General features: G+C 44.2%; 1 protein-coding gene across 1 annotated transcript in view; it reads right to left on the minus strand.

The window, feature by feature from the left end:
• Positions 1–14,411, minus strand: part of RASSF8 (Ras association domain family member 8) — a 96,923-nt gene extending 82,512 nt beyond the window's left edge. Inside the window, exon 1 of the mRNA XM_045829524.1 lies at positions 13,979–14,411. The gene's annotated coding sequence lies outside the window, so the exon portion shown is untranslated. The remainder of the gene's footprint in view (positions 1–13,978) is intronic.
• Positions 14,412–16,041: the final 1,630 nt, after the last annotated feature.

The raw sequence follows: 16,041 nt of genomic DNA on the forward strand, positions 1-16,041 counted from the left end.
ATCTAAGGCAAGGAGAACTGACACTAAAGGATGAAGCTGTTGACTAAGGAATCATCCAAAGAGTCTAGACCAAAATCACAACTTTCTTGGTCATCTGTTCTACACCAGGAGGGTCCCTGAGACAAGATGTCAGGATACAGTACACTTCATGGGGCTTGCTCTGAGCACAGCGGTTGGGAGACAAAGACAGCAGAGGCCTGGGTTGGAGAGGAAGACAAGTAGACTTGTTCAGAAAAGCTTAGTGCCTTGGAATAAAGTCCAAATTCCTCAATGCAGCATTTAAGACCCTTGCCATCTGGCCCTAGCCACACTTTCGGCCCCATTTGTCTCTACTTCCAGCAACGCACCCCACACTGAGTGACTTTGCACCAAGCTCCCTCCAATGGTTCTCTGCACGTCCTGGCTCCTGGGCTAGCCACAGCCCTCCTGCTGGAGTGGTTTTTCTCCAGTTCCACTCACCTTGCCCTGCCTTTACACGACTGTCCACCGGTCCTAGTTTTTTTGGTTTTTCTGGCCCTTGATGAGAGTGCCCTTTCTTCTACACGGATTTCTCTACTTCCCACAGTTGTAAGTGACAAGCCCATCCTGTTTCCTTTAGCCATTATTTTTCTTTCCATAATAGGGCTTCTGAAAGCTCAAGTTTTGCTTTGTTAGCTAGATTGTAAGCTTCTTGAAAGACAGGAGCCAATTCCTATCTTTGTAATACGGTCCACAGCAAGTATAATTCCTTTGATATAACATGTGCTTTTATAAATGTTTGTGGACTGACTATAAACAACGGGATCTCAACACACTGAACTGGAAGACACTAAGCAGTACTCCAAGCTCCACCTAATCACAAAGCAATCTCAACATTTCCTAATGTCAAGTCTGAAGAAGCAGAAATCCTGATGCAGGGCAGAGGCAGAAAAACTGTTTCTCATAACCAATCAGTGAAAAGCTAAACAAACTTTAGGACAATGCAATATCCTTTCCTGGGTGGGGGAAGAGGGTGGAGTTATTCCAAATCTCAGCTCCTGCCACTTCCCCACCCGCTGCTAACCTCAGTGATCTCTAACTTTAGCGATACCAAGACTGTAGTTCCACAACAGACCATGTTCTCCCTTAGACACTCTGGCTTTGCGTCTATTGTTCTGTCTGTATGGAGTAACTATGCTCCCCAAAAATGCCTTTTAAGTCACAAGTCTTAGCTTAAGAGTGAAATTTCCCCTTATGCCTTCCCAATTCCCTCCAGCAGACTCAGGAACATCTTTATCGAAGCACTCACTTCCAGCCCCAACCCAGGAACCCACATCTACCCATTACCACATTCCAGAAATGATTTCTTTAAATGCCTGGCCCAGGTACAAAGTATCTGGGAGATAAAGACTTTTTTTTAAATCCTCATCAGAGGATACACTGAGACAGAAAGAAACATTGATTGGTTGCCTCCTGTATGTGCCTGGACAGGATGGAACCCGCAACCTTTTGGTGTACAGTATGACACTCCAACCAACTGAGCCACCTGGCCAGGGTAAGATATGACTTAAAAATACATTGTCTTAGTATCTAGCCCACAAGCACTCAACAGATACTGTCTGAATGGATCAATGACCAGAAAAGGCACAGCCCAATCTCCTAACATCATTTATCCACAAATAGCTAACCTCTCCACACTGGGTTCAGAAGGGAGTGCCTCCCCATCACTGCATTGGGAAGAGGCAGACCTGCTGGAGTGCACCCCCAGCAGCTTTCACTGCACCTGAGTAATTTTCCCATAGAAACAATACCAGCCATGAATGGGGCTACAGGCTGGACCATCAAGCCCTTTATTATTTAAAGGATCTAAAATAGTTAAAACTGCTAGTGATTTTAGGACTCTCAGAGCTAAAAATATTAGTAAAAGTTCCCTGCATGTCTTGTAGGCTTTTGTGGTCAAGACTAAATCTCAGCACTCTCTTTTAGTGCAAATGTCCTTGGAAGCAGACCTAAGTTCCAGATCGCCAGGGACTCCTGTAACACTCCCATTCTCAGCGTAAGTCAGAGGCTTCCTTTAAACAGTGTTGTCTTCGCAGACTAGCCATGGCAATTCTCATGTTGGGCTTTCCTCCTTTTCTTTCTGTGTCTGCCTCTTCCATTCCATTGGTATTATCAGGAAAAAAATCAGTTTAATATTAGTCCAAATAAAACATAAACAAATATCCTGGTGGGAAAACCAACATACTACCCTGATGTTTATGCTCTGAACACAGATGGACCCTTAACACTGCTGAGCTCTCCCTCCAATCCACCCGGGGCCCTTCCCCACTGAGCACTGAGGGGCTGCCTGCCCCAAAGCTTCTCTGCTTTGCTCAAACCTCCACCTCAAAACCATGTGCTTTCATTTACAAATAACCATTGCCCCTCACTTCACAAAGAAAATTAATGGCCACTGGATATTAACTTCCCTCCCTGATCATCCATCCTCTCTAACTCTGATTTTTAAATAAAGGATCTCACCATATGGCAGACCTTCTCCTAGACTCCTTATCTCGAGTTAGTCCTCATGACCAGTATCATCTAAGGATAATACCATCATACCCAGCTGACCAATGGATGAGCAAACTGGAGATCAAAGGGATTAAAACGCACGTGTCCTCAGTCCCATGACAACTAAATGGCAGAGCAGATAGAATCTTGCTCTCCTGACGCAGAGTGCACACTGCGCCGAAGTGCACCTGTTTCAGCACAGTCCCGGCCCACTCCTCCTCACCCGTCCCAGGTCTAGATGAAGCGGCCACCTGAGTCTAGTCAAACACTTTACAGATAAACTGGCCTTTGCCTCTTAAAAAAAAAAAAAACTTTTTCTGATTACAAAATACATTACATTACAAAGATGAAGCATAAGATTAAGTCATTCATAATAAAAAGAACAAACGATCTATAACTATAAACAATACAGATGAATCAGACAATGTGGAGTGTGAAAAATCAGACACAAAAGAGTGTATGCCATGTGACTCCATTTACACAATGCCAAAACTCCGGAATGCCAGCAGAGTCAGGAGCATGAGGGGCCTGTGGGAACGCACATAGTGTTTCAGTTGTTAACCTAGGCGCTTGTTGTATGAGTATGTTCAGTGTGTGAAAATTCAGTGAAGTGTATAATTATGATATGTACACACACAGATGCACATATGTGGTGGGGAAAAGTAGGTTTACAGTTGTGAGTACGTAAGACAGAGTTTATTCTTGTATCATTACTTACCAATTATTGTATTATTTTCCCATAGGAACAACTACAAACCTACTTTTGCCCCACGCTACATACACATGCACATAAATATACATAAGACACAAACATATGTAATATATACTTGAAGTCAGATGCAGTGTTTATATATCGGTGTGTTTTCTTCCTAGTGCTTTTTTCCCCTCTTGCTATGCTGTTTTTTTTTTAAATGTGATCACACAGTATATTTAGATTTATATTCTGACACTTCACCTAACATAAAAGCATATGTATTTACATAATTACTGTAAATTCTTCATGAGTATTTTTAATGGCTGTATAACAGTCCATCTGGTGCCTATACCATAATTTACTTAACTGCTATCAACCATTTAGATGCCTCCAATGTTTATTACAATAAGTACTGCTGTAGTGAAAACTTTTATCCTTTAAATCACTTAGCCACTCTCTCTTCATACTGTTTTATATATTTATGTAATTACATATTATAGAATATTCTCCCATATGTAATTATTTATATATTTACTGCATCCTCATTGCTCAATTATAAGCCTTCCAAAACCACAGACCACATTACCCCTCCTGGTATCCTCCACAGAACCTACTCCTGAACACAGTAGGTACTTACTGTTTGCCGAAGTGTTTTCAGAAGCCAAGTAAAACCTCCGTTCCTAACAGTCCAGATTTCACTGTCACCTCCGTCATCCACACAACATGAATGGTTCAGTCAGCTATATTCCAATCTCTTTGTTTAGTCTGCACAGCTAAATGTTTAGAGGCAGTTTAGCATGGTTCCCCTTGAGGATATAAATACTAACCAGCACAGTGAATTTATTCTACAACTAACAGTGCCACACCCCAAGGGTCCAACGAAAATCAGATAAATCCCTGCCATCAAAGAGCTAAGAGCTGGTGGACAATGGATTATGAATCCTACTTTCTAGTCTAGCAGGAAAGGCGCTGTGAAACAAATCCTGATGGCCCCACTCCTGAGCTTCCAGATCACAAGTGGACAGACGGGGATGAACACCTGTCCTCGAGCCAGACTCTGAAAACTCTGCCTGGTGGGCGCCTCCATGTTCCTTAGTCTGCGGCTGAATGTGCTTGCTGTCATTAAAATGTTCTAAAGTATTTTTACAAACATTTATTAATCACACCATACCTGCTAATGCAAAAGTATGGTACATGTTTAGTGCTAATAAAAAAGAGACACCCAATTATGATGGAAACAAAAGGAGAGCTTATTCAAATAGTTGTGAGTGGTGAAAAATATTTTTCCTTTCTTTTCTTCCTTTGGAATATGAAGACTGGGAAGAACCCTGAAGGGCAAAAGATGAATGAGGCTGAGGGTGAAAAGGACTTAACTATACCGATCATAACCTAGCCGTAATAATCAGCCACGACAGAGAAGAGAGATCTCCCTAAGTTTTTCCATTTTGAATACACGACAGGATGATTGGGGCCAGAGGTGGAAACTTGGCCCAACGTTAGTTAAGAAGGCCAGGAAAACTGTTCTAGAACAGACAGGCTGAGCAGAGCCAGGGCTGACCCCACTCTTGCAGTTCAAGTGGTGAGGCATGAACTTGGACACCAAGGGCTACTAAGGGGCTCCTCAGAGCTCCAAAGAGACCATGGAGGAGCCATCTGCCTCAGGAGATTTTTAATGTAGACAGAGTTGCTCCACGTCAGGAAAAAGATGCCCTACAGAACATCCAGCAGCAAGGGCATAACTAGTTATAAAGCTTCAAAGAACCAACTCCCACTCCTTCAACTGCATCGGGGGACTACATGCTTAAAGTCCTCTTAGTCACTTTGATCTTGTGAACAAATGAGGTTAAGAAGAGCCTCTCAGAAGCTCACTACATGAAGCAGAGAGCTCCGGAAATTAAAATGCAGAGGGAGAAGGGAAATATGCCTGTACGTGATATAGAAGGCAAACGGACGCCTAAGGGAGTGTGCTCCTACTGCAAGAAGAGGGGAGAGCCAGGCTGCATTTCAGAATATCGAGTATTTTGGTAGGTAAGGGAGAGGCTGAACCATCTTTTTCGTGTGACCGACAGCATGTTTAGATGTTTCAGCATCAGCTCATGAAACAGCTTATTTAGTATTGCTAGAGCCTGGCACAGGAGGACGAGTAAGGGAAGAGAGCTGGAGGGCAGCCAAGCAGGGAGGCGGGACGGCCACCTCGCCAGCCCAGGACGGGGACCAGCGCCAGGTTTCAGAGGTTCTATGTCAGTGTTGAGGTTTTAGCAAGTCAGTGACACAGTGAGATTTGTATATCTAAGAGCCCATCTGGCTACATGTGAAAGATGGGTCTCAGGCGGGGAGACTGGTGAAGAGGCAACAATCTAAATGAGATGTTAAATTAGAGTAGCAAACGAGGAAACTGGAAAGAGTTCCTCAGCTGTCTGGGAGGTAAAATCAGAAGGGAGAGATGAATTAATCAAGGTGAGGTGGCACGAGAAAGTCAAGATCAGGAGTAAGGTGACTTATGGGGCTACAAACCCTGGCAGGAAACAAAAGAAGAAGTTAGGAGAAGAGGAATCACTGCATGGTTGAGCAGAGAGGGGTCCAGCAGTCAGAGGACAGAGCTCTGCCAGGACAGATATGGAAGTCCGCCACCACACAGGCTGGAGCAAAACCCACGAGAGTGGGTGAGACCACTCACAACAGGAATTTGTACATTCTCAGGTTATGGACACTTCTGAGAACTGGATGAAAATGCTCAACCCCCACCCCCCCAGCCCAAAATGCACGTTAATAAAGAACATATTGGGGAAAAAATAACAGGCAGCTTACAGGACACCTGCTGCCCACACAGGATGGCAGGTTAAGAAATCCTGGGCTTGGGAGCAGTGAGAAGACATGAGAAGAAGGAGACATGTCTAAAGAAGCATTTCTCAACCAGAATGCTATTGGCAAATTGCAAGGCACAAGTCTTCACCACACAGGATGCTGAGCAACCTGGACCAGCCCCTGCCCACTAAACACAGGCAGTATCTACAATCCAGTCTCTGTGCCAACCAAAAAAGTGCCCCCACATAGTTCCAAATAGTAGCACTGTGTCTGAGAACCCCTGGTCAAACAGGAGGGAAGGAGGCATCAAAGAAGTCTTAGAAAAATCAGAGATGGGAGGAAAAGCAGATCTCATCCTTCAGTCAACAGGTCATACCCACCTCCACCACCAACCTGTGAATCACTGCAATCGCCTAACTGGTCTTCCTACTTCTAGCTATTCTCTTTTTTAAATCACCATAGTGTACATTGCATTCCGGGACTTATTTATCTTAAAACTGGAAGTCTGTATCTTTTTAGCCATACTCCGCCTCCCCACCCACTGGCCTCTCGCAATCACAAGTTTGTGCTCTGTATCTATGAGCTCAGTGGTTTTTTGTTTGTTTTTTTGATATTGCACATATAAGTGAGATTATGTGGTATTTGTCTTTCTCTGGCTTATTTCACTTAGTGTAATACCCTCAAGGTCCATCCATGTTGCAAATGGCAGGATTTCCTTCTTTTTTTCTGGCTGAGTATACAATTGTATACATAAACCACATTTTCTTTTCCACTCATCCACTGATGGATTCTTAGGTTGTTCCTATGTCTTGGCTTCCTAACTCTACTCTTAATTCTCCTCGATAAGCCCTTTCCACAGGGCAGCAAAGTGAGGCTTTTCAATGTTACTAATTTTATTTAACAAGTACTATACTTTTTAAATACTCCCCACCTGCCATGCTCTGTTCTTTACAAATGCTAACTCCTATAATTCTCACAACACTATGAGATAGGTATCACTTCTATCCCCACATTACCGATGAGGCAGAGGGCAGTTACACAACTACTCTATGGTCAGAGAGCCAGTGAGTTCAGCGCTGGGATTTTAACCCAGGGAGCCAGCCCCAGAGTTCACATTCTTGCCTAATACCCCATGCTACCCTCCAATTCATCCGTTCCTTTAAGGCTCACAACTGTCCTCTCACTTAAGAGTAAAATCCAAGATCCTTATCACAGCTAGGCCCTAGAATAGGGGCCCCTACTACTCTTCTGCCTCGTCCCCCACTGCTGCCCCATGTCACCCCTTACCTCAGGGCTCCGACTGCTACGATGTTTGCACACCCGTGCTCCGAAGCCTCCACACTCACCTGCTCCTCTACGTGGAGTGCACTTCCTCCAGTTGTAGAGGCAGCTCCTTCACTTCATTATGGTTTCAAATGAGCTCTCATGAGGGAGGACTTCCTGCTCATCCAACATCAAATAACACCTGCCAATATCAAATATCAAATTCCCACTGCCAGCATTTTCAATCCTTCCACCTTGCTTCATTTTTTTTCTTCAAAGCATTTATCATCACATTAAAAAATGTAAAATCACTCCTTCAGGAGAGGACACTTTCCATGAAAGCAGGAATTTTGTGTGTTTTGTTCTCTGCTATAGCCCCATGAATGGAAAGGCATGTAGTTCATTTTTGAATGAATGAAAGAACAAAGAAAGAATGGTGACAGCAAGCCAAGAAGGAGAAGTTTCAAGTCAGAGGGAAATAGCCCAACAGTGTAAAATGCTACAAAAGGCTTTGGTTATATTAGGGGTAAAAAGTTTCCATGCATTTTGGCAATTAAGATATTGGTATCTGTGGCAAGAAACGTGTCTAAGAAATGGTACCTGGCTGGGGAGTGAGCTGGCAGGTAAAGCAGTAGAAGCATTACACACAGACAACTCTTGTAAGGGGGCGGCTGATAAAGGAGACGGCTAGAAGGAGCAGCAATGCCAAGAGAGACCTGAGAGCCCTGACCAGTGGACTTAGTTGGCTGGAGCATTGTCCTGTAGACCTGACGGGTTGCGGGTTCAATCTCCTGACATCTAGTGGCATCGGGTATCGAACTTGCTTTAGAAATGGCCAAATTTTACCTTAAACATTGCAAAACATTCTCAGCCTATCCTGTAATAGTAATTCTAGAGTGGGGTTTTACAAATTATAAATGAATTCAAAGTTCTTAAGCAAAAATAAGAGTAAGATCTTACTTTTCTGTCCAGTATCTACCCATTAGGGGAGCACAATTTTTTTCAATGCATATACTTATATCTGGAACGACTGTTTAATTTTAAGTGATTTCCCAATAAATTTCTAGAGTTAAAAATGAACATGACTTAGCTCTCAGAAGCCAATGACAGTTAACAAGAGTGACAAGGTACATCACTGCCATGAATTAAACCTGGTGGAAACTATCACAACTCTTGTTTTAACCTATATATCTGATTTCTTATGAAAAAAAAAAGTGTAAAACATATGCCACTGAATAACAAAATCCTTCCTTCCTTCCTTGGAGTAAGAAAAGGTTTATTAATTGAGAAGGTGCCAACCAAGAAGATGGAAGACCTAATGGTGCTTCATATCCATCTTGCTGGACTAGGTTAATGGTTTTTAAGGGACTGGGGGAACAAGGACACAGGAGGGCTGGTGGGACATGTTTTCATTGGAGGACCTTGGAACTTGGTATTTATGATAAAGGGTGTCAGTCTCAGATCTTCCTGGATAACCGACCCTTGGCTTCCAAAAGGGTTCCGATGTTCAAGTTCTGGTTATGGCCAGGTCCTTTGCTTCCATGTGTTGGGGTTGGGGGCAAGACAGTGGTTCTGGGTGTAGCTGAAGGTCAAATTTCTCTCATAAAACATTTTTCTAAATGCATAATACTTGGACAGCACTATAGTTCACTATAATAAGCTTTGTGAAATATCTGAATGTGACCGCCCCCCGAAAAAAAAAAGCCAAAAATAAGTTTTCTAAATCCTGAAGCAAGCCTGTGAAATAAATAGGTAATAAATAGTACTGGTACTAAAAAGCTCCAGGCAACTTGTTCAAGGTCACCTAAAGTAACCACTAAGCATATACACATGAAGGAAAAAATAACAAGGGCTCCAACCATAACCTTCTTCTCCTCCACAGTGATGGCCACTCACGATGCAATGTCCTGGGGCCACAGAGGCCTACCACAGGGACCGATCACATGGGGCGCCCCTCTCGGGCCCCACTCCCTGTATTTTTATACGAGTGAAATCAGGTCTAGATAAGCGCCAAGGTGCGGTAAAGGAGGACATCTCAATCTTGTCACGCCTTCCTGTCTAGAAAATAAAGGCTGGGAAAATAAGGGTATAACAGGAACAATTTCCCTGAGTGAAGGGAATGTATGAAAAACTTGAAGTTCCTTCTAATGATTTTGAGCAGGTGAAGTATTCACTCTTCTTTCATGAGAACACTGGGCCCAGAGTGTGGCAAAGAACAGAGTTTAAAAATGCTGCTTTAGTCCTCCCTGCTCTCCCAACCCAAGGGCACACAGCTTCTGGCAGCAAAGACTTAGGGTCCAGACCACTCAGAGGTATAACTTTTGAGGGAAATCCAGGGGTTGAGTACAAAGAAATAAATCCTGAAAGAACTAGAATCAGCTGCCAAATTCCCTGTATCCTTAGTGGCCTACAAGATACAAAACTAGAAAAGAATTGGAATTATCCTCTAAGAGTGTATGGAAAAATTATGAAAGGAAACTGAAGTCCTAAAGACAAATCAAAAGAAAATGTTAGTGATTATGTAAGAAACAGAGACTAGAAACATTAATAATAAAGACATAAGTACTTCAGAGTTGTAAGTTCATCAAACTAACATTGTGTAAAGAGCAACCACATGACAAAAATACTCAGACAAAGCTTTAAACCTTCCTTGGCCTTCAAAAGTCATGAGACTATTTTGGCTAAGACAAGAAGTGCTTTAGTGAGACAGGGAAAAAGAACTTCCAGACCTCTAGGTGGCTCCCATTTTTAAACAACTACAGGTCTCTTCTACCTTAACAAATGGTCAAATGAAATCTAGCTATTTATGCAAGTCATATGCAAGTCACACCAACAGCTGGGCAATGCTAAAATCCTCAGAGCTGTAACTCTCATTTTTCTACTCCAGTTCTCCCTGCCTTCTTCTCAAATCCGGCACTGAGCAATCAATAGCTGCTGACTAACGTGTTATCACATGGCATGTGTAAGACAATGACAGGGTAAGATTTTTTTCTTTCAGTAATCCTGTGCTGATGAGAAAAGCATAATTATTTTAATGACGTACTTAGAAGAAAGGATTATCTACAACAGAAAAATCACAAGGGTAATGCTAATTAAAAGGTGTCTCAATTTATTACTACAAATTTTTTCCCCAGAGCCCCAATGCATTAATTTTACCTTACATCTGCAAAGGTTGTTTCATATTATACATCAAACCAGCAAAAAAGGAACACGGGATAGTATCGGTCTGGCTTTTCTGTTATGAAAAGCAGATCTGACATGATAAGAAGGCAATCAAAGTAAAACACAAATTGGTAGTACTATCTTATTCATTACATCAGTAACTATTGAGCACCCACTACATATACACAGAACACACACTCTCCCCACCCCCCAGGCTGTGGGTATAGATTAGCAAATAAACCAGGCATTTTTCCTGCCCTCAAGGCAAGAGAGAAACATTAAGCAATTAAATAATATAATTATAAATGTGAAAAATACTGAAGGAAAAGATGAGTGTGCTGTTAGGGAGAAAACAAAGAGGTTCTAATTACATGATGCTAAGGATGGCCCTCAGAGAAGACTTTATAAAAGGATATTTGAACCAGACCAAGAAGATGGTCATAAAATAAGAGAGAGCAACAGCCTGGGCACCAGCCCTTAGTGGGGTCCACTGGGTAACTGCCAATGTGGTGGACAAGAGATGAAGATGGCATGCATGGGCCAAACCACACAGGACCTTGTGGGCCTGTGGAAGATTTTGTATTTTACTCCAAGTACAAATGTGCTTCCTAAGAGCTTTAAACAGGTAAGTGACATCTCTTTCTTTTCCATGATTCATGGGAAAAGAGATCAGAATGGGTGCAGAGTATGTGCAATTGGGAAAGATAATGGTGGCTTGACCTAGAATGGTAGCATAATGGAGACTGAAAAATCAGACAAGTTCAAGAGAGACTTCACCAGAAAAGTGGTCAGGGATTTGTGACAAACTGGCTGGGTAGGGGGGGTGATAGAACAAAAAAGGGAGTACAGGATAACTGAAGCCTTCTGGCTTGAGCCACTCTGGATGGATGAGATGAAAAAAAGCAGAAACAATTTGAAGGCTCAATAATCAACAACTCAGTTCTGGACAAGTCTGAGATGCCATTCACTGGCTAAGATGTGCCAGGAACTACATTAGGTCTCCTACTTGTCCCAGCCGCCCTTTTAGTAGCAGTATCCCCATTTCACAGAAAGCAAATTGTAGATCACAGAGGCTAAAGTAGCATGGCCATGCTCATTCAGCTTGGAGTGACAAAGTCACACCTGCCACTCAAGTCAGGCTGGCTGGCTGTGGGATAAGTATTCTTTCCAGTACACAAAGTTCATGGAAACCATCGCTACACTTTGAATTTTGAAGACTGTTGATGGTTGGAGCAAGCTAACACCCAACGAGAATAAACCAGGTGATATGTTATTTCTTAAATCCAGGTCCTCAGATTTAATGCATGTTTTCCTTTCCCACTACCATCTATACCTACATAGAATTCTGCAATCTTTTGTATACTAGCAAGATATCTATAGCCTTAATGTTTTGCCATAAATAACAAAGCCATTTGCCAGGAATAAACCATAATAAAAAGAGCAACAATAACTAGCAGCAAACACTATTTTTACTCTTGTCATTACATACATCAACATTAGATCAATTAATGAGCAAGAATTCTGAAAAAACTAATCATTTCTCAAAATGAACAAGGCATTCAAGTCAAAAATGCAAGCCACCTAGGGCAGAAGGCTACAAAAGCCAAGGATTATGATTCATATAAAAAAATAAAAAACTTAAAAAAATATTAGGCAAACAGAAATGACACCACAACCACAAAGAATTTAAAATCTGCAATTCCCAGATAGCTTAACCAAATGTCAAATTCAGTAAACATGCACCCTAAAAACACTTAAACATTCTCTCTTCTTTTCAATTGCTTTTCCCTGAAGCATGTTGACACTTTGGCAAACTGAAATACCTTTCCTATCTGCACAGTCCCATGGTTTGCTCTCTATCTGCCCCTCCCTTTTTCTCTCTCTCAGCTCTCTGATGTCCCCCTCAGTTACTGAAACCCAGAAATTAGGCTTGATTAATGAGCCTGGAAGGAAAGAATTAAATGCATTACTGCCAATTGTGGCTATTACTGAAAGTACCAGCTTGAGACTCTTACAAAAAGAGAAAATGAGGAAGGGGTAGATTTTTGAAAGGTTTTGTCATCTACGTTACAAATTACATTTTGTTGGGTCTGATACTTCAACAGAATAATCATCAAATTATGTTGAGCCTTCTTAATGGGGGGTATGGTCACATGTAATTTTTATGGCTCGGGGAGAGTTCTCCATGGAGAGAAATAAAATTAAAAGCGCCATTAATGTGCCTGCTAAAAGATAAATACTCACAAACCACTCTCCAAAATGATAATACTGTGTCCTGTGTCCTGATTCTTGTGTCTACCTCTCCCTGCAGGGGGCTAGCTGGCATTCACTACTTCCCCAACTACGCAAACGACAGGATGCTGAAAATCCATTAAGAAAGCTTCCCATGTTCTGTTCCTTCATAACATGATTGCTAACTCCTGGCAACCGAAAGATTAAAGACTTTACAAAAGAAAAAGAGAGAGAGAGAAAAAAAAAACTCCTTGAGGTCTCCTACCAAAATGAGTACTTAATCCAACTGACAGAAAAGCAGAGATCTACACATGTTAAAAGGGGCTTCCTGGGGACAAAACAGATCTAATGAAGAATTGCTGAGCCACATTATACTGGAAAATCCATAAATGTTGGTCCTCGCCATCACCAGGCTGGAGTCATTTTTTAAAATGCAATGCTTTGATGTATTGACAAGGCTAACCTGATGGGTTTCAATCAGCTATGAACCGTGCCCTGCGTATCTACTTCCTTCTAAACATCAGGGTCAATACTGACCCACAATTATATCCCAGGCTTGGACTGCTCAAGATGCCATTTGATGCTGAGAAAGTAGTGATTTAGCAACACCAGGCGGCTCTATGATGCTAAAATAACAACGCAACGCTCGATTATAAACCAGGTACTCGGCTTGTAAGACTCAGTGCAGCACAAGCACCCACATTCAAAGCTCACACCCTTTCAAGTGAAATCTTAAGTTTCCTACGATTTACCCTCTCAAAGTTTCTAGCGTGCAAAAAAAAAAAAAAAAAAGGAATTACTCTGAAAGTCCCCTCTTCTGGACTCCCCTCCCTATACGGGCTGGCAGCCAAGGGGAATAGGGACGGTGAAGGGTTCATCGTTCAGACAAAATTAAAAAACCTATAAACCAATCACTGTTTCAGAGAAGAAACGAAGCCTTTCACCAAACCGCCCCCCGGCAAGCGAGCATCCGATTTCCATTTGGAGGAAAAAATATCAGAGAAACCAGACATACATTTCCCTTCCTAACAAAAGTGGCCTCTAAACTCCCTTGCCAAGGACACTGGGAGGAAACGGAGAAGCGAGGAACGAGCTCGTACTTTTCAGGCAGACGCATGTGTGTGGCGGGGAGAACACGCAAAAGGGAACACAGCAAGGGAAAGGTGAACGGGAGGAAATGAGGTGGGGGGCAGAACGGGCGAAGAAGCCCCAGGTGCAGAGAAGGGGTCTGGGACTCGAAGGTTTAGGGAGGAGGAAGGAGGGATCCCAGATGCTGCCCAGAAATCGCGGCCGCCGAGTAAAGTTAATACTCACTCAGTTTCGCAACTGCGCCGCCCCCGCAGGCCGCCCGGCGGGACTGGCCTGGGCGCTGGGGACGCGGCGGAGCCCGGAGCCCTGCAGCCGCCCGGCGCCCGTCCCCGGCCGTGCAGCTCCGCGCGCCTCCTTCCGCAGCGCTCCGCGGACCGCGCTCCGCACCGGAGGGAGGCCCCGGCGCGTCCCTCCGCGCACCTCCCCGGCCGGCGCTAGGTGAGTGAGGACGCCCCTGGTGGGGCTGCGGGAGTGTGCGGGCGCGCGGGCAGCGGCGGCGCCGCAGCCGGAGGGAGCGGCCCCCGGCACCGCCGCCGCTGCTGCGGGAAGGCGGGCGAGGTTGGGCGAAGAGCCGGGCGGCGGGCGCGGTGCGGGGCAGCGGCGAGCACGGGCAGCGGAGTTGGCGGCCGGCTCGCTCCCGCGGCCGGTGTCTCAGGGCTGGGGGCCGGGCCGGGGGCCGGGCCGGGCGGCCAGCGGCTCCGCCCCTCGCGGTGCCGCGGTCTGAGCGCGCGAGTAGAGCGGTACGGGGCGCCCCCCTCGGCCAGGCGCTCGGGTTACAGCCGTGGCTCCCCGTCTCCCCCGCCCGCGCCTCGCCGGTTCGCCGGCGCCGGGAGAGACATTGTAACGGAACTGGGACGCCAGCGCTGCATTGTGGGAGCTTTTGAAACGGCGGGGAGTACGGTAGGGCCGCTCGGGCCCATCGGGCCACGCTCGCTCGGGCCCCCGCTGCCTTTACGCCCGCGACACACTCCCAGGTCACCGAGGCCTGCGGGCTGGAGAGCCAAAATGGTGAGATGACCGGTGCCTCACTGACTCTCACGAGAGCAAAATCTTCCATAGCCCGGGGTGACTCTCGTAAAACTGCCCTCTATGGTCACCCCGGAAAGTAGGCAGCTTTCCCCACAGACAAAAAAAAAGCCCTGTCAACCTCCAGGACTGGGTTTGAATGGCTTTCGTCTGGAGTGGCAGTGATTCAGCGACCCCCTCCTCAGCAGCAGGCAATGACAGAGACAGAAATCACAAAAAACAGGGAATGAATCAGACGTGAGTAACCAAGTTTAGAAAAAGCTGGGCTCAGATTCAGGACCCTCCCTCCCCTTAGCTCTCTTTAAATACTGCAAATACTGCAGATAGTTAAGGAAGGAAAGAAACAATGCTTTCATCTAGAAATGCAGATATGTATATGTTATTTTCACTATTCCACTTTTTTTTTTGGCATGCAATTACTCTAGCCCCTGGACTAAATTCAGACTTTGGTTCAACTTGTACTCACACTTGCCCATAACTCTGCAACAGCTATTAATTTGCAGGGAAGTGGGGGGTGAAAATAATGGATGTGATGCAAGACAGTATCCCAATGATAAAAATGCCCCTTTTAATTTTCCAGATACTTTTTTATTAATCATCAAAACAAGGATATTAAATTGGAAGCATAAGTTGTGACAGCTCATCTTACTCAGGGCCTGATGTGTTTTGTTTGTCTTGAGTTTGGGTTTGTAGGCCTTTGGTTTCTTGTTTTTCGACCTTTAGTTACTGCACAGCTCATTAGTTCCTCTACCTCAGAGGTTAATTGAGGAGAGAGAAATGGTAAAACTCAGATTTGGCTAAGCAACATTTGGAGGATTTGGGGAGAAGAAGAGTTCTCTTTGATTCCAATGTGAAAACCAAGGGAACTTCATTTAAAGATGATTCTGTAGGACAAGGATCCTTTTCTCAGAGTTTTCAAACCTTAACGCAACCATTTCCTAAGTTCTCATTCCCTTGTCAACCTTTCCCTCGACTGAACATTCAGTCACCACCTGAATTGCCAGTCTCATGGAAAATTTTAATCCCCATCTTTGTGGCATTTGCAAATGTTGACTTCTTTCATCTTTGAACTTTCCTCCCCTTCTGTTGTTGTTGTTGTTGTTTATAGTCATCCCTCTTTTGTGGTGGTCTGTGATAGCAGGCAGGAGTGCAGCTATAGTTAAACCCAGATTCCAGATCATACCAAGTAGAAAGCCTTAGTACAATTTCTGTTGGTCACCAGTAGGGACCTGACATCGATTTATCATGCATCCAGGGCTGAG

The sequence above is a fragment of the Phyllostomus hastatus genome, unplaced genomic scaffold (assembly GCF_019186645.2).
Source record: "Phyllostomus hastatus isolate PE091 unplaced genomic scaffold, TTU_PhHast_1.1 phas_scaffold_93, whole genome shotgun sequence".
Lineage (NCBI taxonomy): Eukaryota > Metazoa > Chordata > Mammalia > Chiroptera > Phyllostomidae > Phyllostomus > Phyllostomus hastatus.